The sequence below is a fragment of the Protopterus annectens genome, chromosome 2.part1, assembly GCF_019279795.1.
Source record: "Protopterus annectens isolate FY-2018-M chromosome 2.part1, PAN1.0, whole genome shotgun sequence".
Taxonomy (NCBI): domain Eukaryota; kingdom Metazoa; phylum Chordata; order Ceratodontiformes; family Protopteridae; genus Protopterus; species Protopterus annectens.
Genome location: NC_056729.1, coordinates 546,921,516 through 546,944,206, shown reverse-complemented (window position 1 = coordinate 546,944,206; position 22,691 = coordinate 546,921,516).

The window sequence follows — 22,691 nt, the reverse complement described above, 5'->3', positions numbered from 1 at the left end:
TGAACCTATGAACCTATAAACACCAGCATTTAATCTGAGCTGCCAAGCTAGCACTCTCTCTTCTCAGGTATTAAACCCCAAAGTTTTTGAGTAGAGGTCACCCAGAATGTTTTCTTCACATTTTGGATGATGTTATTTTGAAAAAGGGTAGTCATTTTTTACTTCCATCTTGAAAAGAGGGGATTAGACCTTGTTAGGTCTGGGGGACAGCCGGCAGAAAAGATACCTGTGCAGAATTCAAGTTTTGTGAAAAGCTTTATCACCTCTTATAGTCATGATAGCGAAGCTATTAAGTCTATTCTTATTAAAAACTGGTGCATTATGACAGAGAATATGCAAATGTGATAAACTAGGAGATCATCCAGTAATGGTTTACAGGAAGGGTGTGAGTTTTAAATAACTTTTAGAGTCAAATACGGTAATAGTTCAAGATGCTGTTGATAATCATATGCATCAGTGCCGTAGATGTTGTAACACCCCACCACTGGACCAGTAATGAAGGAGCCTCAATCCGCACCACTGGCAACAGTGGGGGATGTTCACTTAGAGGATGACAGGTACAAATACCTTTTCAACACACACAAGTCTGTACAAGTAGTTTGATATACCCATGACATACAGTTCTAATACATTTGTAACACAAGCATCTTATAAAAATCATTTCAATATTCACCAATTACATATAGTTATTTATAAAATTCCAGCTAGCTGTGCTGGCAATATCTCCTTTTGTCACAGAAGTAATTATTGTAATTTTGTTGAGGGTGAAGTGCACTCCATTAATGATACTGTTATTAAGATTCTGGGTAATTTTAATTGTACTTCTAAAGGAGTTGTTTATGTTACCATATGCTGGTTGCTGGTTATGTTTGTGTTTTTATGTTGGCAAAATGAAGAGAACATTAAAAGAGAGAAAAAAGACTAAGTACTTGCTCTACAATCCACTTAAATTCAAACTTTACCACCTTCATGTAGCCCTGTTTCTGTCAGGAGAGATACATCCAAATCCTGTGCCCATTAATCACCCCACCATGCATAACTCTACCTCCCTCTACTTAATAAACGCATCCTCTCCAAACAAACATATTTCCTTTTTCTCTATGAACACCCATAGTATTCTAAACAAAGTTATTGAAATCCATGCCTGGATAGCCATCCACACCCCTGATGTCATCACCCTAACAGAGACTTGGCTAAAACCATAAACCTCTGATAAAGGCATTCTCCCCCCTGGTTATAATATACTCTGCATAGATCACTAAAACAAAAAAGGGGGTGGTATAGCCATCCTCTACTCCAACCACCTCACTCTTACAAGTATTATGAAACCAATCCCATAGTTTTCTCCTGCTGAACTACTGACAGCTAACCTTAAAATCAATGACTACACCGCTATCACAGTAGCAGTCATTTACATTCCTCCAGGTAACAACATTCATCTGCTTGAAAATATTCTCTTATTCTTTTCTGAACACATCACCAATAAAACTATCCTCCATGGAGATGCCAACATTAACTGGTTAACTCTCAGTAATCCAGACTTTAATACTCATATTAATTTATATGGCTTTACACAGCTACTCTCCCAACCTACTCATACAAACAACTCTCACACGTCTAGTGCTCTTATTGACTGGGTACTTGCATCTAATCCTTCCAAATATCATAATCCTGAAACCCTACCAAGCACCCTGATTGATCACTCCCCTATAAAAGTGCTTAGGTTCCCTCCCCACTTCTCAAAACCTCCTAGATTTATTACCTGTTGCAAACTCTCTAAATTCCATCCAGAAACCTTTAATGCCCTTGTCTCTAAAGTAAACTGGAAATTCCTTGCCCAACTCCCACTAGAAGAAGCAGTTCTAGCTTTCAGCTCCACATTCCTTAGCATCTTAGACTCACTTGCTCCCCCTCGCAAAGTCCAAATTAAGTCCAAAATATCTCCATGGCTATCAAAAGCTACTCGTACCCTTATGATAACTAGAGACAGATTATGGAAAAATGGTTACAAACTAAGCTCCCTGCAGACTTGCAAAAATATAAAGAACTCAGAAATATGACAAAAAACACATAAACAAAGATAAAAAGGACTTCTATAATGAACCTCCCATAGCCCTAAGATCTAATCCTAAAAAATTCTGGAAATCTATTAACCAAATATTACATCCTGGTAATCTTAGCTCCTCCAATCCATGCCCGGACAAGACATCTGAAGAAACTGCCACTATCTTCAATACCTATTTTATCAATTCAATATCTAAGCTACTCGACCCTAATCCAAACTCCTCTACTACTAAGATCTCCAACTTTTCTGAACCTACTCTTAATACTATCTCCTCAAATAACTTCTCCCTCAAACCTGTATCTACAAGCTACATCAAAATTCTATTCTGTAAATTAAAACCATGCTCAGCATCAGCTGACAATATTCCTTCCACTTTTCTTCTACTAGCAGCTGACTCTCTTGCTCTCCCTATATCTAACTTAATTAATTGTTCTATCTCGGAATCTAAAGTCCCTTCCATCTGGAATCAATGCTTCACTATTCCTATACACAAAGGAGGTAACTCCTCTGATATCCCCAACTTTAGACCTATCGCTATCCCCCCTCTCTCTAAAGTACTAGAAAAATTTATTCATAAACAATTTATGCAGTATCTAATACAGGAAAATCTGCTTACACCCACTCAACACAGCTTCAGACACAAACATAGCACCACTACAGCTCTATTATCCTTCCTCAACACTGACTCTATAGCCATGGATGACCATAAACTTATTTTTTGCCTATCCGTGGACCTCTCAGAAGCTTTTGACACCATCTCACACTGTCTTCTGCTACACAAACTGCATAACCTCAACTTCTCCTCTGATACTGTTGCATGATTCTCCAGCTACCTCACTGATAGATCTCAGTCAGTGAGAAGGCACTCTGCACTATCCCCTCCTCTCCCTATAAAAATGGGTGTACCCCAAGGGTCTATCCTAGGGTCTTTACTTTTTAATATCTTTACTAATCAGCTCTATACCTCCTGTCCTCAGTCATCTTTAGTGGAATACGCAGATGACTCTACAGTCATCACCATTGCCAACTTTCCCTTTAAGCTCTTCTTAGTTACACAGGCATCTTTTAACTTAGACGAAACATGGCTCTCCAACAACCAGCTCATCCTTAACCCTAAAAAAAACAAAGCTGTTATTCTTCCTACCTAAAAAATTCAACAATTTTAAACCCTCCTTCTCCATACAGTCCCTTAATAGCACTTACATTCAGGTAGAATCCAGTACTAAGCTGTTAGGCATCACCATTAACGATCAGCTTAAATTTGACTTGCATGTTAATAACTGTATCAAAAAGACTCATTCAAAACTAGGGCTCTTTTACCGTAACAAGAAATTCCTTATCTCTGAAGCCAAGGTTACTCTCTGTCTTACCTACCTTCTACCCAGTCTAATGTACAACTCTCAAATTCTCACAAATCTTAACTCAACACTCCTGATCAAACTTGAACCTACCTACAACAAGGTAGCTCGATTTGCTGCCCAACAAACCTACAAATCCCATTACTGTCTCTCTCTAAAACATCTAAACTGGCTTCAATTACCCCACCAGCTTCTTCTCTATCAGCTCCAGATCATCCATTCTGTCCTATACCAGCCTTCCTATTGCCCGGCACTATCACCTCTCATCTCCCATTATTCTCCCTCCGAAGCTCTAACCAAGACCTACTACAAATCTACAAATCTAAGTCTAAGTTTGGAAGTAACGTGTACAGCTATCACCCCACTATTGCCTGGAATAGGTTCCCACTAGAAATCAGGACCCTGACAGTCTCCAAAGAGCACTTTAAAAGTCACTAGTCCTGCCACTGCACTCTCCCTCCTTAACATCTGCTACTTCCCATACTTTAATCTATGGTCTGCCCTTAACTCACTCTTCTCACTAGCTCTCTCTAATCTTCCTTGACTACTCTTTCTATGTCTTCTAAAACCTATTAAGCTAATCGCCTCAGAGAAACATTCTATAGTAATTGCCTTGCCTTCATGCAACTACATTATGATAAAACTTGTTTTTTGTAACTACTTACCCCAAAAACTATATTCATCTTAATGACATATTATTTCTTTTTTTACTTCTTGAAAGAGCTTTGCTATACTCCTGATTATTGACACTGTATAACATTGTATTGCTACTTAATGCCTTGCAATAATCCTGCAACATTGCTGTTTAATGCTAATTTATAATGAAAATTGTATAATATGTTGAAGCTTTTCTCCCCAGCCTCCACTGAAAAAGGGCTGTTCAGCTCAGTCGGCCAAACATGGTCAACAAATGTAAAATAAAATAAATAAATAAATAATAACATAAGAGTGAATGTATAAACATCTCTGTAACATTAAAAGTCTATTTTAAATAATGCCCTTGCAAACATATTAAATTATATCCTATCGTGGAACAAGTTATCCTAATATTCGGGGTGGGGACTTGGAGTTTAATACTTGAGAAGAGAGAGGTGGCTTGGCAGCCCTGAATAAATGCTGGTGTTTATCCAGTCATTAATGGTAATATAGCTATTTCTTCATTATTGAAATTAAAGGCTTATCTTCTTCTTCTTTCGGCTTTTTCACGGTTAGGGGTCACCACAGCAGATCACCTGTCTGCTCATGATTGGCAGTGGGGCTTTGCCAGCCTGGCACCCAACCTTCCACAGAAGGTACCCACATGCATGCACTCACACCTAGGGCCAATTTAGAGTATCCAATCCACCTACAGCATGTCTTTAGGATGAAACTGGAGCACCTGGATGAAACCCACACGACCACAAGGAGGATATACAGACTCTGCACAGAAGGCACCCCAGCTGAGGATCGAACCAGAGAACCTCTTGCTGTGAGGCAGCAACACTAACTGCTGCACCACTGCAGTCACCCCATTGAAATTAAAGGCTTATAATAGATAAATTATGTTGTTTTTAATTTGTATTTTTTATATAGTTTTATACATATGTTTATATATATTGTATTTATTTGTATGTGTATGCATTGGTTTTAGTGACATGTATCTTTAAAAAGACTCAGGAGGGTTTTGGCAGAAAAAGATCACATAACTTGAAAGTTTAAATATCAGAATTTCTTTTTATTCATGTTATCTGATGAAGTTTTAATTATATAAGTGCTTATTCTATTAAATATAACATGTTTTCATATTTATTGCTGCGGTCTTTGTGGTTTTACGTTCTGTTCCGTACCTCATTTTTTTATTGGTTCATTGTAGTGGTTGCTTGAGTTTGCTAATCGAGGAATATATGGTTGCCAAAGTGAAACCTAAAATAACTTTAGCAATCATCAGATGCAAAAGAACCAATTAATCATTCCAGAGAGTTGATTACACCTGAATAGAAGTTTGAGTCTCAACAGACAGTGCTTATGGAACAGAATGCCCTAACTACTGTACATTCATTACCGATTGAGAAGCGCCGCTAAATGAATTGGAAGTTGGAGTTCCAAACACATAACTGACTTTGAATAAATGGGTTTTCTTGGTGAAGGGAAGGGGCAGATAAATAAATGTTGTTTCTTGGTGAAGTGAAGGGGCAGATGAATAAATGGGTTTTCTTGGTGAAGGGAAGGGGCAGAACCAGTGAACTTTGCTGATGCTCAGCTGATGTCACTGATGGTCGGCAAAATTTGGTATATGTAGAGCATGACCATTGCATCCTAACAAAGACCAAATCCTGTTTAACCAGGCACTGTTTATCAGGTTTCTCCATTATTTAGACTGAAATGAAGTCTTGAGAAGATCATGGGAACCCGTTGTGAAATATAGGCTTTCTGAGGCAGCTGTGAATCTTTTATGTTTATGAGACTCACATAATAGGTCTCATAGTTTCAGTGCAGAGCATTTGGGACATTTTTAACATAGCAAAGCTCCTACAATACTATAATTAACCCTGAGATGCAGTTAACTAAAGTGTATGATAGCTATTTCCCTTTGCCTGTTCATAGAGAAAGGACATAATCCAAAATTATATATGTAAGACAAATATTTATCACCCAGCTGCTTTGTTTATTTATAAATATAATGCTGATAGAGTTCACATATATCTCTAATTATTATTATTTTTTGGGAGAGGGAGAACTTGTACTTTGCTTTTTTGTATAATGATGTTTATATTTGTTATCTCTGGAGGTGGATTTTTTATCTATAAGAAAGGAGAAGCTTTTTTGGCTGCCTTCTTTTTTTAATTAAAATTTGTTATCCCCCAACATTTCACTCAGAAATATTCTATAGTCATTAACAACATTAGCTATAATACAATAGAAAGAGCAAAATCGGTATTCATAGAAATACTTTCTGATCATAGCTTCCATATTCAACATTCTTATTGCATTCTGTCCACATCAGATGTACAGCCTGGCACCCCTCTGCCTCTCACATTTAATTGCCAAAATCCAAGGTAATCATTTACAGTCATTAATTTACTATGTCACTATTTCATCTTCCACTTACAATACCAAAGTATAAGTCCCCTTCATCATCTTTATTACTTCTTCTCTTGTAGAGCTGTCATTTTTTACATCTTCTGGTAGTAGTCTTTTGAAAATCTAATACAGGTTTATATGGTGTGTGTCCCTTCTTTCTTTAGACCATAATGTCAAAAACAAGACTCTGTTAGCTAAATTCAGCTCACTAGAAATGTTTTCATACTTCCTCCATCTCATCTTTCAAGATTATTAATTTAGGCAATTTTAGAACGTATACATCCACTTACCTAGAATGCCACCATTACATATCCATCAGATTGCATTCACTCCCCTACGCATCTTAGCAAATCTTCAAGGGATATAACCATACTTGAACAGATAATGCTAACCAAAAAAACGACATCACCTTTAATTGCTAGCATATCTAGGAGCCAATAATGCCTCCTTGCAATTTTAGTACTATCCTTTATCTTCTAAGTTCCCTATACTTCCCTGCAATCTCCTCTAACCCTTCTAACAACAGTCTATACATCTTTCCCTCACACCTTTTTACATTTGTTCATCACACCCTGCTTCCTTAAAGTAAGTCTTGTGTTCTTGTTTGTGACCACTTCACCTTAGCAAAGCCCACCTTTAGTGCCTCATGCACTTCATCTTGATATCGCATATCAAGGTATTATACTTGCAAGCACTGCTGAGTCAAAAGATTTTCTCTGTCCTGGAGTTTTCACTGGTATTTAGGAAACCTGTCTTTCTTCATTTCCTATCTTGTGTTATATTTGTACCTCCCGCACTTGCCATACATCGTTAGAGAAAAGACATCTTCCAACCATCCGACTCTTTTCATTCCCTTGAAAATCCAATTCACTACCTATATCATCTCATATCCCATTGTAGCAATTCCACTCTTTCTTCTCCTTTTCCTCCCCTTAACTCCTTGTAAAGTCCTTGTAAAGTCCACAGTCTACCCTAACTATTCTAATACTATGGTCATCTAATAAGCATACAATGGATTTGCAGTCAGATCATGTGCAACAATTAAATGTGCCATCTTTATATTTCTCAAAATCTGGATCCAGAGACCCCTCATGTTCATTGACCGCCAATATTTTCCAAATTTTTCAGAGTTTTCCTCCTCCTTCTCACAAGAAAATAAGACCATCCTTTGCAGTCTGCTAATCTTGTATATGCGTCTTGAAAACAGGAAAGCCTTGTGTAATTTTGCAATAAATCATTTGAAATATACTCTCACAATGCCTGTTTGTGTACCAAAATGTAAGAACAATGTGTAAATATTAATGAACCATTTCCTTTTTATTGTCCAAATCAACTACAGTAATAAGTGTACACAATTTCTAAATGCTTTAGCCAGCAAATAAATTCTAGATCTAGGCATATCTAAACATCCTACCTTGGTTTGTGATTTATTCATCTTTACTGTTAAAAAGAAGTGTGACTGTGAGCGATAGTGAGCAGAAGCTACTGTGTGGCTTCGCATTTGACATAAAGGAATTACAGCTTTTGTCTGGCTTGCAGAACTTGTATGGTCAGACCAAATTTATTGTACTTACTTTAGTATTTAGTTGTATATTGCTCATGTGATTTTTTTGTCATAGAAGTTGACTTAAGTTCTCTTTGAATTCTGTGGTTACTGTTTTTGATTATTCTTTTCTTTTACAATATTTTATTCATTTAAAGCCAAACATGACTTCCTTAAATGAGCATGCAATTAGCAATTTGCTAATGCACAAATATCTTGTACAGTACAATAAATGCTCTACATATTTAAAGGTAACAACTGCTAACACTGGTGATCTGTGTTGCTCGTGTCAAATGTTGGATGATTTGCTTACCATTGTCAGAAGTAAATCTCGACTTAATGATGATGATTGCACTTGTGCAATTGGCATGGTTTGGAGAACTGCGGTATCATATATTAATGACTGGCCTGATGAAGTAAATAATGTTAGGCAAAGAACAAACAGAACACATTTAGGAAATGATGCATCTATTGTATGAAAATATCATTCAACCCCGATGAAACAAGACAATGCCCCTGAAACTTTGGAATTCTGGATGCAAGTATTCAGCAATCTGAGGATCTGGTTTGTTTAGAAGGAAACAAAAAAAAGAAAGAAAGGAAAAAGTTCACAACAAATAGCAAGGAAGAAAAAGAAACTGATTAATGGCTGTAAAGGAAAGAGAATACGTAATAAAAAGGACAATGTTTTGTTGTGTAACACACAGGTTACAGGGAATAGGTTAATAGGTTCATAGGTGTGTACTATGCTAATGGCCCTGGAGCCTTTATAAGCCTAGCCCATAGAAGTGCCCTGACATTGTGCCACCCGATGTTAGTTCCCAGTGCCTCTATCAAGTACAGCCACTGGAGTGATCCCTGGGGTGAACTTTCTATTTCCCATCCACTTATCAAGATTTCTCTTGAAGAGGGCCAGTGAGGTGCTCTGCTTGACATGTATGGGAAGTCTATTACAGAGCATGGACAGTCTCTGGGTTATGAAGCTGTCCCTCCAGCATGTTCTGTTGATTGTAGTAATGAGGTTGAGGTCTCTGGAGCATGTGGTATGGAGGGATTGGGATTTCTTTAGATGTAGCATTTCTAACAGAACTGCATCAGACATGGCTTTGTAAGTCAAGCAGAGATTGCCTCTTAGTAGACAATATGAGACAGAGAATAGCTGGAGTTTTTTGAGTCTGTCCATGTACGACATGTGTTTAAGGCCTAGAATCCTCTTCGTGAGGTAATTTTGTGGCCTTTCCAGCTGTTGCATGTGTCTAGTGAGGTACATGCCAAATGGGGCATTATACTCGATGATTGACCTAATGAGGGAAGAGTAGAGAGAGATGATGACCTCTTTCTTCCTGGATGAAAAACCCTTAGTAATGAGATGTGTCACACAGAGGGAATTTCTGACCACAGTGGCAATGTGGTGGTCGAAGGAGAGGTTGCCATCAACCTGTGCACCCAGATCTCTTATAACACCTTCAGTGTTCAGTGGGCTCCCATCAATGTGGTAATGAGTGGGAACTGAGTTTTCCCTAAAGGGGATGACGACGCATTTTTTGGCTTTAAGCTTAAGCCCATAGTTTTGACACCAGTCATTGGTCTACATCTCTTGGGGAGTTAGTAATGACTCCCAGCTTGTAGTCATCTGCGAACTTGGTCAGCCTGAGTCCCTCCATGTTGGTCTGGACTTCTGAGAAGTAGATGGCAAACAGGAAAGGATCCAGGACCGATCCCTGTGGGACTCCACTCATGACTGGTTGGCAGTCTGACACTACTTTCACACTGTGGGTTCTATCTGTTTTTCTATCAGAAAACCTTCAGTCTACAGAAAAAGCATACTTTTTCCAAAAGACAAGGCAGAAAAAAGAGACAATTTGCAGATGAAAAGGAAGAAATCAAAACTGAAAGTGGAAGAATTGAAGAACATTACTGTAAGGAAAAAATAAGAAAAAGATGGGTCTATATCATAAGAGCAAAAGTTCAAAAGAACGAACGCTCAAACATCAAAAAGGCACAATCATTGAATGTTATATTGTGCAGCACTCCCCACACCCCCACTAAATATATATTCCAACTCCAAGGTCACACTACAGTGAGCAAAGAGCAAATATTCCTATCCTCACTGTACTGCAACCCCAGAAAATGTGTTTTGATGTACGCCATTTTTGATCATAAGAGCGTTCGTTCTTTTGAACTTTCACTCATGATATAGACCCAAAAAAGACAGATGTTGACTACATGGCTCAAGCTGTGGATTTACAATACCATCTGGATGAGACTTTAATACACAATAAAAACAGTGAGATTAATAGACTAATGGTGATGAAGCTCTATCCTTCATAACAATTGAAAGAGCAGATATTACTGTATCAGAAGCTGAAGACTCTTCAGATTTGGCTAGCAAAGATATTTTTGTAATTGTAGATTCAATTATTAGAGTAACTGATACTTATATTTGCAGAGAAGATAATGAATATTGAATAGTGTTATGCTTGTCAGGAGCAAAAATAGAAGATGTGAGACAAGCCTTGGAATGCCTTAATGTAAACAAGTATGGATCATTTTTCATTCTTGTCGGTACAAATGATATCCACAAGGATTCTGACTGTTAGTAAGGAACTGACAGCCCTCTTAGATAGTATAGCTTGTACTGGTATTAGGATGTATTTTTCACAAATCACCTATAGAAAGAATAGTCAGGTCACTGTGAATGAAAAGATTTTTTTTATGTAAATATCTACATGGAAAAAATGTCCTTTTTTAAAAAACTGGAAATGTGTACAGCATCCAAGCCACGTTTTGGGCACACATGTTCAGACCAATACTATAGACAGTGTAACTGTGACAAAAAAGACAACCCTGGAACATATAACAATTGCTGGAGTGTATAGACCACCTAAGTCAAGTGCAGATGATCTAGAGGAATTCATATATTTCTTGCATGAAACACAGGAAGGAAGTTTAATATTAGCTGGGGACTTAAATTTACCAGCAACTGACAAATAATATTAATTCAACAATGTTAGTAAGGAAATTATTCACGACATATATTCAGGAACAAAAATTGTTTCAGATTGTAAAAAAAACTACTAGGGGATGGAACATGCTAGACATTGTTTGTGTTCCTAAAGAAATTACTGTTACTTCAAGTCAAGTTTTACCACTGATGATGTGCAGTGATCATGGGGTTATAAAGGTTAATTTGTTGCTAGATAATTCTGAAAAACTGAAATCTAAACCAATGCACAAAAGGTTTATTACCGATTATATGGAAGCAAAACAGTCACTATATAAAACTAACTGGACTGAAGTGTTCAGTGGAAAAACTGCAGATGGAATGTGAAAAGTTTTGAAAGAGAAATTGAGTGCAAAAAAAATAAAAAAAATGTTTAACATCAGGAGGATATATTTCCATAGGAACAAGATATCTGATTAAGGTGAGAGACAAAAAATATAAGAAATGGAAGAGAGGTCAAACTACAACTTTGAAAAGTGAAATAAGCTGGACAAACAGATTAAGCACAGTGCGAGACAAGATTAAGAAAAATGCAAAGAAAGTTTATATAACAATATTGAGCATAATATGAAACCTTTTTATAGATACATAAGATGTGGAAGAAGTAAAGACACACAAATTGATAAACTGCGTGCAGATTCTAAAAATTATTCTCAGACACAACAGATTATAGATACATTTACAAAATCTTATGCAAAACAGTTTGGCTCCACAAAAGGGGTGATAAGTTGTCCTAGTGACATCCAGGTAACCCAGATGCTGGAATCAAATTAGATTATATTGAAAAAGAACTGCACAAACTGGATCCAAACAAAGCACAAGGAGGAGACAGAATTAGTAACAATGACCTGAGAACACTTCAGCAAGAACGTATGGTACCATTATATCTATTATTCACTAGGTCCTATAACTATGGGGAGATTCCTCAAGATTGAAGACGTGATTATTAAACCTGTCTTTAAGGGAACTCAGAGTCATATAGACCCTTAAGTCTACTTCCATGTTGTGGAAAAATAATGGAGAAAATATTGGATAAGTTATTGTCAGAACTGAATAGGTTGGGACTTGAAACCATGTATCAGCATGCATATGTTGAAAATAGATCTATTATCACCTGTAACATGATGTTCTATAACAATGTAATAACAGCTATGAATGAAAAAAATGTACTGTGATATAATTTATATATATTTAACTTCAGCAGTTGACAGGGTCTTACACAAAACACTGATCAATAAATTAGTACAACCAGGTATTGATGTACTCTTGATAAGATGGATAGCTGCATGGCTTACAAATAGGACATGGCAAGTATCATACAGCAACTGGACAGGTGAAATCCTTGGTTACAGTCAGGGTATCCCACAGGGCTCTGTCCTAGGCCCTTACTTGTTTAGATTATATATTTTAGACCTAACTTTTTCATCTGAGGTGTTCTGCAGTCTATATGCAGATGACCTGAAATTGGGTAAACTAATCAAGTGTGTTACAGATAAGGCATGTCTGCAAAATAACTTGACTAAATTGACCATTTGGGCACAGGAGAATAATATGCTGATAAATACATCAAAAACTAAGCATATGAGATTTGAGAGACATAAATTGAAAGGTGAATATTTAATACAACACACAGTGCTTGAAACTGTAGACCCGCTTAAGGACGTGGGTATGTGGATAGATTCAGCTATGAGTTTTTCTAATCATATCAACCAATTGGTTAATGATAGTTATAGAAGTATAGATTGCATAAAAAATATTTATAAAGTCTAGGAAATCAAAAATGATGAAGTCATTGTTTGTTGGTTACATTAGAACCAAACTTGAGCATGAAATAGCAATATGGAAACCTTATAAGAAAACAAGCATGAGTAAACTAGAAAAAGTACAGGAAAAATATAACAAGAGCATCCATGGATGTGAAAATTTTAAGTTATTATGAAATACTAAAATATCTGAACTTGTACAGTGTCTCTTACAGATCTTTAAGAGGAGATCTTATTCAGGTGTAATAGGACATTTAGAGACAACTACCTCTGGGAATGTTTGGGGTTATCAAAAAGTGCTAGAAAATCATCAGACAACCCATGTAGAAGATTCTATAGGAATGTGAAGTGTACTAGTTGGTTCTCTGGCAGAATAGCTGATGCATGGAACAGACTCCCAAATTACTTTAAAGCAAATACTAGTTTAGATATTTTTTAAGAACAGCCTGGACACTTATTATCGGTACAAGTGTTTTGGTATACTGGCAAACTAGAAGGGCATTAATGCCCTTGCCTGAAATATTTGTATGTATGTATTTGTGTGAAGGTCTCTTAGAGGGACTTATATCTGTTATATCTAGTATACAATTGAAATCACCACCTACTAGCAAACTTCACTTTGTGTTTGTTAATATAATTGTAAGATGTCTCTTAATATAGTTTGTTCACAGAATGAATATCCAACTGACATTGTCAAGGCAATTACTCTATTTCAGTATTAAATAACTATAAAAATATACATTTATTATCATTATATTCAAATGTAGTTTTGGTCATTGTTATATATTTATTTACAATATTTATAACATTTATTTTATTTTTGTAGAATGAACCATCTAATGTTTCATAGTAATTTATGCTAAATCCATCTTTTTCATAATAAGCAATGCAAGATATGTGCATAAAGGCAAGGTTTACTTACTAGATTTCATATATTAAAATAGACCAAATCTCTTCAGGCTACTATTCAAACCATTGATATTCATGGATATTACATTTAAGTTCTTGACCAAATTGTTTTTCCTAAAACAATATTTCTTTTTAATTTTTTTTACTTTTTTTTGGTTTTAAATCAATAAACAAACAAATCAATTATAAATCAAACAAATGACTATTTACATAAGTCCACAGCTGATCAATACATCAAAGTTATACATAGCAACAACAATTATTATTTTTCAAGCAAAATTTGTATAAATATGTAATATTAGATGTTCTCATCTTTATAGTATGGAATTCACCAATGCAAACATTTTTTGCCATACTAAAGCATTTAACACTAGAGGGGGCAACTTTACTTTTCCAATTTTTAGTAATTACTTTTCTGCTTAAGCAAGAATAGACTAAAGAAGAGGCACTTGGGTTTTTGGATTATCTCAGGAATCAGAGCATTAAATAAAACTAAGGATTTAGAAATATCACATCTATCTGACCATAGAGCTTGAATGAAGTTATTGATTTCTTTCCATAAAGGGGAGATGATGTCACATTCATATACCATATGCATACATTCAGCTATTAGTGCAGAATCACATCTCTAGCATTTAATTATATTTGATTTATATGTAATTATAATTTGTTAGGAATGACAAAAGCTCTGTGTAAGAATTTCCAAGTGAAAAATTTCCAGTATAATTAAGATGTTGTTTTATCTGCAGATTTTACTATTATTTTCTTCTATTCTTTAGAGAAATCTTCATTATTAATTTCAGAGTAGTCACAATATGAATTGCGCAATTAGGTGAAGTCTAACTTAAGAATTATATGAATTTGTGACACATACAATTCATTTTTCATTGAATTATTATTGATATTTATGAATTCTAATAATTTGGGGAACTATTTCTTATCTAAGTTAAATATTTTATTAATCTATGTGTTCATAAAGTCTGTCAATATTTCTAAAATTGACCAGTTCTCAGAATCTTTCAACAGTACATATCAGTACCATTTAAGAACTGATGCCAGTAAATAAAGTTACTTTGTTATTTCAATATTAACATTTTGTTGAAGTTGTGAGTTTTTAAGCAGTCATTTGTATATGCAGTTAGAAACATAGAAAAGATTAAATCTTTAATACAATGGTTAGAATATGTGAACCTTTGGAAAGAGGAAATGATGTTATTTAAATAGCAAATTTGAGAAGAGGATGAAATTCCATTTACGCAAAAATCTTTTAATAACCAGATAAATCTATAAGGGATTATTTGTTTATAACTAGTTTTGATATATTTATTATTTGCTAATAATATTTCTTGATGTATTTGTTTCCATTTTGAATCATAAGATACAATTGAATATCAGGGAATCCTATGTCACCATTATCCTAACATTTCTGTGTCAATCAAAGGGAATTCTTGGTTTATTAGGATGCCAAAAATTTTAAGTAGAACATTATTTATCTTCTTTGTCAGTTTGTTTGGTGGAGATAGTACTAAAGATTGTAAGACAAACAATATTTTATGGAGAAGTATAATCTTAGTAAACACTAATCATTTTTCCATGGTAAAGAAGAATTTGTTCCAATTTGTGACTAACCTTAAAATTTTATCAACAACCTGATGAAAGTTTGTATCATTTGGTTATACCAATATATTTTATTTGATTGCTATTCTAATTGAAGTTAGAGGTTTTTTTGTATGAATTTCAGATTTTTATTAATTAATAATGTACTTATCTTATTATGATTACATTTTAAGTTAAAGATTTCTTCAAACTGACTCATAGAACTAATTATATGTTCTAATGAATTCTCCATATTTCCAATGTTTAGTAAAATATCATCAGCAAAGAGTTGAATCTTTAGTTTGAAATCATCTTTTATTTTGATATCATTAATGTACTTATTGGATCTAATAACATTAGCAAAGGTTCTAGAGCTAATGCAAAAAGTGAAGGTGATAATGGACAGTATTGTTTTGTATCTTTTTGTAATTTAAAGGAATTAGAAAGCAAGTCTATTTTGACATAAGCACGAGAGTTATTGTATGAATTAGAAATTAGTGCAATTAGCTCAGGTGAGAAATTATAAAATGTAAGTGATTTAAACAGGTATGACCAATTAACTGTGTCAAAAGCCTCATCTAAATTGAGACTAATGATAGAACATTCTTTTTTATTTTTATTTGCATAGTCCATAATGTATGTATTCTTATTATATTATCCTGTGTTTGCCTATTTAAAATAAACCCAGTTTGATCATTGTTAATTAGTTTAGGTATAGTAGAGAGTTGATTATCTGAGCTAATTGGAACTTAGGGTAGTTTGGATAATCAAACTGTTCAGATCATCAAACATACATTGAACCAGACAAAAAACTGCAAAAATCTTCTTTTTTCTGCATGCTTTTCAACCATTTAGTGATTCCAGTGGGCAACAAAAGCAAGCTACAAGCTCAAAAAACACACTCAAACAAATACATATAATGTTTACATATTCAGACTTTATGATTTTTCCTACTCAAAAACTTTTCGAAGGCTGAGTTCTGATAATTGACGTTTCTGATAATCAATGTTCATATAATCAACTCTCTACTGTATAAATAGATTAATTATGTTAGCTAAAATGGACATAAACATCTTATAGTCCACATTTAAAAGTGAAATGGGTCTGTATGATGAGCACTTTGTAGGATCCTTATCTTGTTTTAAAATAGGTGATATAAGGGAATATTTCCATGATGGGAGGGACTTCAGCAGTTATTTTTATTTCTCTATAGACCTTATCTAATATTTTGGAAACAACAAATTCTCCTTCTTCAGCAAAATTACAATACAACTCTGGCCCCAACAAAAAACCGGGGGAAACGCCAGCATGTAAGGTTTAAAAGTACGCCCTCTTCTTCTTTCATTTCATCTGGAGAAGAAAATTGTTCGGATGTAAGTACCGAGTTTCCAGAATTACCTCGACCGCAACAACCGGAGGAATTTGTGCTGACATTTCGGAATCAAGGGGGGGCCGCAATATAATCAGCAACAGCGGCAGCAGGGACAAAAACAAAACAGAAACTTTGGGACACACGCCGGCAACTCAGATAGGGGTTACCAGGCAGATTTCCAGCAGGGACCAAGAAATGGACAACAATTTAACAAAAGGTTCAGAAAATAAGGTATGTACTGAACCAGGTATAGTTTTAAATTTATCTCAATGTGTATTAACACAAGAACAGATGTCAGTGTTGGCTTTAGGCCTTAAATTTGTACCGACTGTGTTACCTCGAGGACATGTAGTGAAGCAGGAGATTTTTAGATTTCTTAGGAAAATTCATTTGAAGTATTACTTTTTTAAAGGCTCCATGGACCTAAATAATATAGTGAATTATTCTCTTATTAGTGAATCTGAAGATAGCTTTTTTTCTTGTGATGAAAATGTAGATAATAGTGACAATAATTTATGCAATGCTTATTGCAAGAATGATGTTTCTTGTATCCCTACACCTAATAAATTCATACCACCCTTTGTTAACCAATGTATTATTCAGTTTGGTTCTATGATAGGGTTTGGTTGTGAGAATATTTGTGATAATATGATGTTAAACAAAAGTGAAGTATCTTATAATCTAACTTTGAAGGAATGGTATGCTTTAAAAAAATTGAGTGATAGGACAGATATAGTCATTAAACCCTCAGATAAGGGTAATAAAATAGTTATTATGAATGCATTACAGTATTATAATATGTGCATGGATCACTTGAATAATGCTGAAGTATATGAGAAGTGTAGTAAAGGTAAATATGAACAGGCAATAGTTGAATAGGGGAAAATATTGGATAGAAGTGTTAGATTGGGATACTTCACAGAGAAGGATGTTAGGGATAAACTATTTAATGGTAAAAGTGAAATAGCTGTCTTTTTTTGTCTGCCTAAAGTTCACAAAGGCATCGTTAAACCACCAGGAAGACCCATTATTTCTGCATGTAATTATTTTTTGCGCAATGTTGGGTTGGTATTACATAAGATTTTACTACCTAATGTTATTGGATCTCCTGTTTATATAAAAGATAGTGTAGATTTTCTAAATAAAATTTCACCTTTGGTATGGAAAAAAAGATATGTATTGGCTTGTAGTTGATGTTAAAAGCTTATATACCTCTATCCAGCATAGGGATGGTTTGGAGGCAATAAGGTTTTTCTTGGGAGATAGCCCTTTAGCTTGTTTTGTTATTAATATGATAGATTTTTGTTTAAAGAATAATTATTTTTATTTCGATAATATATTATATAGACAGAAACAAGGTACAGCAATGGGGGCAGCATTTGCCCCTATGTATGCAAACCTTTTTATGTCTTTTTTTGAAAAGATGTTTTTATTTGATTTAGATTTTATGAAGAGGCATGTGCAATTTTATTTTCATTATATTGATGATTTTATTTTTATTTGTGAAGGTGGTATAGAACAAGTAGCTAAATGTATGTCGGATATACACAGGAATCCCTTTGGTTTGGCATTTGATGGACTCCAGAAGGGCAACAGGGTGGTATATTTGGACCTTATTTTGGAAGGTACAGAAAAGGGGAATATTTCTTCCAATATACATAGAAAGTTTGTGGACGGTAATCAGTATCTACATGCTTCAAGTTGCCACCCTCCTCATGTGTTAGAGGCTTTACCCTATGGTGAGTTGGTCCGTGTCTCTAGATTGTGTAGTGAAGTAAGTACTTTGGATAAAGAATTGGAGACAACAAATACTATGTTTTTACAGAGGGGCTATAAACCAAGTATCTTGAAACAAGCATTGGTGAAATTGAAGAGGTAATTGGGTGTGGATAAGAATGTTTTTTCATATAGAGGAAGGAATAAGAATAAACAAGAGGGAAGATATGAAATTTATTATGTTTCAGTGTATAATGTGAAAAGTGAGGAAGTTAAAGTCTTGATAGAATATTATTGGAAATATTTGTTAGAGGATAGGGTTCTAGCAAGTATTCTTCCTAATAAACCACTTTTTCATATAAAAGGGGTAGGAACCTAAAGGATATGGTAGTACATGGGAAGTTTCAAATGCCTGAGATAGATATACCTAAGATGGTTGTGAGTTTGGGTACAATATGTTGCAATAGATGCAGCATTTGCACAAACATTGTTAAAACGTTTGATAAAATAAATGGAGTAAAATTTGAGCCAAGGGAGATTTATGCATGCAGAAGTAAAGGGGTAATATATGCACTTAAATGTCCATGTGAACTTTACTATATAGAGGAGACTAACGGAGAATTCCGCATTAGATGTATGGAGCATGTTAGAGATGTGAAAAATAAGAGGGAAAATAAAATAATTGCTTCACATTTTAATGCATTTCATAATGGTGATGTGTCTTTGTTAAAAGGCACTGTTTTAGAAAGTGTGAAATGTTTATGTAATGAAGAAAATGTGTTGAAACAAAAGCTGTTGTATAAAGAAAGTATCTTCATTTTAAAATATAAAACTATGACACCTACTAGGCTTAATAATGAATTGAATTGGAAATGTTTACTTTAAGATGGGATTTTAATATATAATTATATGATTATGTAATTAAGGGGTGTGTGCTATCAATTAGATGTTTTATATAAGAATATGCATTTTACATTTTGAATGTTTGATATTCCTTGAAGGTGGAAACACTGAAGTGCTATAGAGAGAGAAATAAAGAGGACCTGCTTTATCTGGTTGTCCTATTTCACAGTAAGGTGAATTTTTTTGTTGGGGCCAGAGTTGTATTGTAATCTTATCTAATATTTTAACTGCATCATCCAGTAATATTTTATATAGTTCTGGTATAAAACCATCTAAGCATGGAACCTTATTATGTTTTAACGTTTTTATTTGATCTTTTATTTCTATTAAAGTGAATGGTCTATCAATTTTATTTATTTGTTCACTTGTTATTTTATTATTTATAGTTTCCCTTAGAAAAGTTTCAACTATATCATCATTATCTAGGTTACTTGTATTATTATTATTATTTATTTATATTTTCATAAATATTATAAAGCAAGAATACCTTTAATAACTGTTCTTTCTTTTTTATTATTTATATATATATATATATATATATATATATATATATATATGTATATATATATTATTATAATTTCTTTGATATGATTTACTTTATTCATTTTCTTTCCTCTAACAGCAGCAAGTTTATGCAAGCTTAAAGGGTTTACTGAATATGCCTGAAGTTTAACTTTTCCAGGTTTATTGAAAGTTTATGACTTAGAATTTGAACATATTTTGTATTTAAGTTTTTAAGTTCAGACTAAATGATAATGTCATTTGATTTTAGATTTATCTTTAATGCACCTAGTTTGGCCTGCAGTGTATTCAGTTCTTTGTCCCATTCGCTTGTTTTACTGATATAACAGCTTGTAACTCTTCCATTTAAGTAAGCTGTTACTGAATTCCACAGGACAATGTCAGATACTTCACCATTTATGTCTAATTTGAGGAAATGTTTGATCTCTTTAACATACCAATTTTTGAATTATTTTACTTTAATAATGTGGTAATCTCCAGTGAAGTATTAAATTGTCAGATTTTAAAATAATATTAAAGGTTATAGCATTATGGTGAGATAATGGACATGAAACAATTGAAACTTGTCTGATGTGTGATAATGGATTGAGACAAAAATGTTATCAATATTTGTTTGTGTTCCCTATCTATATGAATAATAGTAAACTACTTTACTTTCCTTAGCATATATATATATATATATATATATATATACACAGACTTCAAATTCATTAGATTTACAAAATTTGTTAAGTGTCTGACTGAAGATGGGATTCTCACTTTCTATCTGCAGTGAAATCTTTGTTTGATAAAATACAACTAAAATCACCAGCCATTATGACTTCACCTTTCATGTAATAGGCTATAGTGTCTAGATAATTTTTGCATCATTAGCTCCAACCTCTAGAATCCAATAAGAGTTCACAAATGTGTATAGTTTTCTGTTCCACTCAATTAGAACAATGCTTAACATGCCATTTTTATCAGCATAGGTATCTTTTACTTTAGGCATTACTGGTGAGTTCTTCCAAAAAATGAGTGAGCCTCTGTTTTTAGCTTGAAAGCCAGAACCTGATAAAACCAAATAATTATTTAATAAAAGTTTATTTACATCTTTATTAAGTAAATGTGCTTCCTGTCGAAATACTATCTGAGCTTTATGTAATTGCAAGTATTTAAGCAGGCTCCCCTTCTTTACTGGATTATTCAGTCCATTAATATTAATAGATATGCATTTAAAATCAGGCATTTATATGAGAGGAAAAATACACAGGTATAATGAAGTAATATTTATGTACAGAACTTATTATATGCTTTATATATAACATTATGAAATCTTCAGCTAGAACAAAACTTTTGAAAACAAATAAAAAAATTACATAATGATATAACCCTAAAATATTCTACCATGGAATAACGTATTCCTAGTTTGTTGAAAAAAGATGAACAAACTACCTCTGAAACTCTCCATTAGACAAACAATGCTTATTCTTCTGGTTCATATTTATGTGTCTCATATTTTTAGTAGGCATCATCCTAAAAAACCTGTTGGTGAGTTATTATGAATAAAAAAAGTTAAGCAGATGTTCAGTATCTTTATTAGAAATTGACCAAACTGAATATGTCTACAATCATCTTTCCCTGTACTTCACATTATCTCCCTGGTCTACTATAGGAAGGAAGTCATCTGTTATTTTCATATGGATTCATTTATAGATCAGATGATTTATATATTTTTTTATTTACTATGCTCAAAGCTGTTTACAGGATTATAAGTTAGTAAATTAGTACCAGGTTGATTGCTCTTGTGGGCAAGTCCAAGCCCAGTCAATTACCCCATGTGAGAAGCAAACCCTGTACTTTGTGCCTATGAGGTGAACACCTTAACAACTATGCCATCCTCCCACCCTTGCAGTCATATTTATATTCTTTAACTATGTTGTTGTTGTTGTTTGTCTTTCAGCTTTTTCCCGGTAAGGGGTCGCCACAGCGGAACTCCGGTCCGCTAATGATTGGCAGTAGAGTTTTACGAAACGCCGAGGTGCCAGCTCAATGCTCAACCTTTAATGAAGGCATGCCCATTTACACATGCATGTCTTTTGAATGCTACCCAACCACAGGGAGAACATGCAGACCTCCCACAGAAGGCACTCCCAAGCCAAGCCGAGAATTGAACAGGAGAACCTCTTGCTGTGAGGTAACAACGCTACCGCCGTACCACATATACATATTTATTTATACTGATCTCTTTCTGTTTCTGTTTGTATAATATGTCTTGTACTATTACTATATTTCTAGGTTTTATATTCTAGCTATAATCCTAGTGTAAAATATATAATAGAACAGTTATCTTTGCTCTTATATATTTGATGCTAGTATGACTGTTAGAATCAGTCCAATTTTCCTTAAATGTTAAATATCCGAACATCTGAAAATCTTCACTTTTAAGATTCCAACTTTCCAGAATAAATTTTTCTGAGAGATTAAGTTTTGTTATCGTTAAAATGAGAAAATAACAGAGAAACCCATCCTAAATGTCTTTCTATAGGCTAGTATATAAATTATCCTTTTGGTATACTGCAAGCATTCAGAACTATTTAATAACTGATGGTGGTTTAGAATCCAATTCACTGTCTTTTGCTTATTATCTAACTTGTAGTCAATGGCAACTTAGCATATGATTCAAAATATTATGATTATTTAGTTTTAGATAGGAAGAAGTAACCCGGACAGTTCTTAGAATTTTCAGAACTCCCACAACATCACAAAAGTGCTCATGACTCTAATTAAGCTGCTTCAAGCTGGTTCTCATGACAAGGGCTTGCAAGCTCATTAACTACAATTCACAGAATGACATTCATGAGTGAATACAAGCTACCTCTACATTATACATCAGTCCCT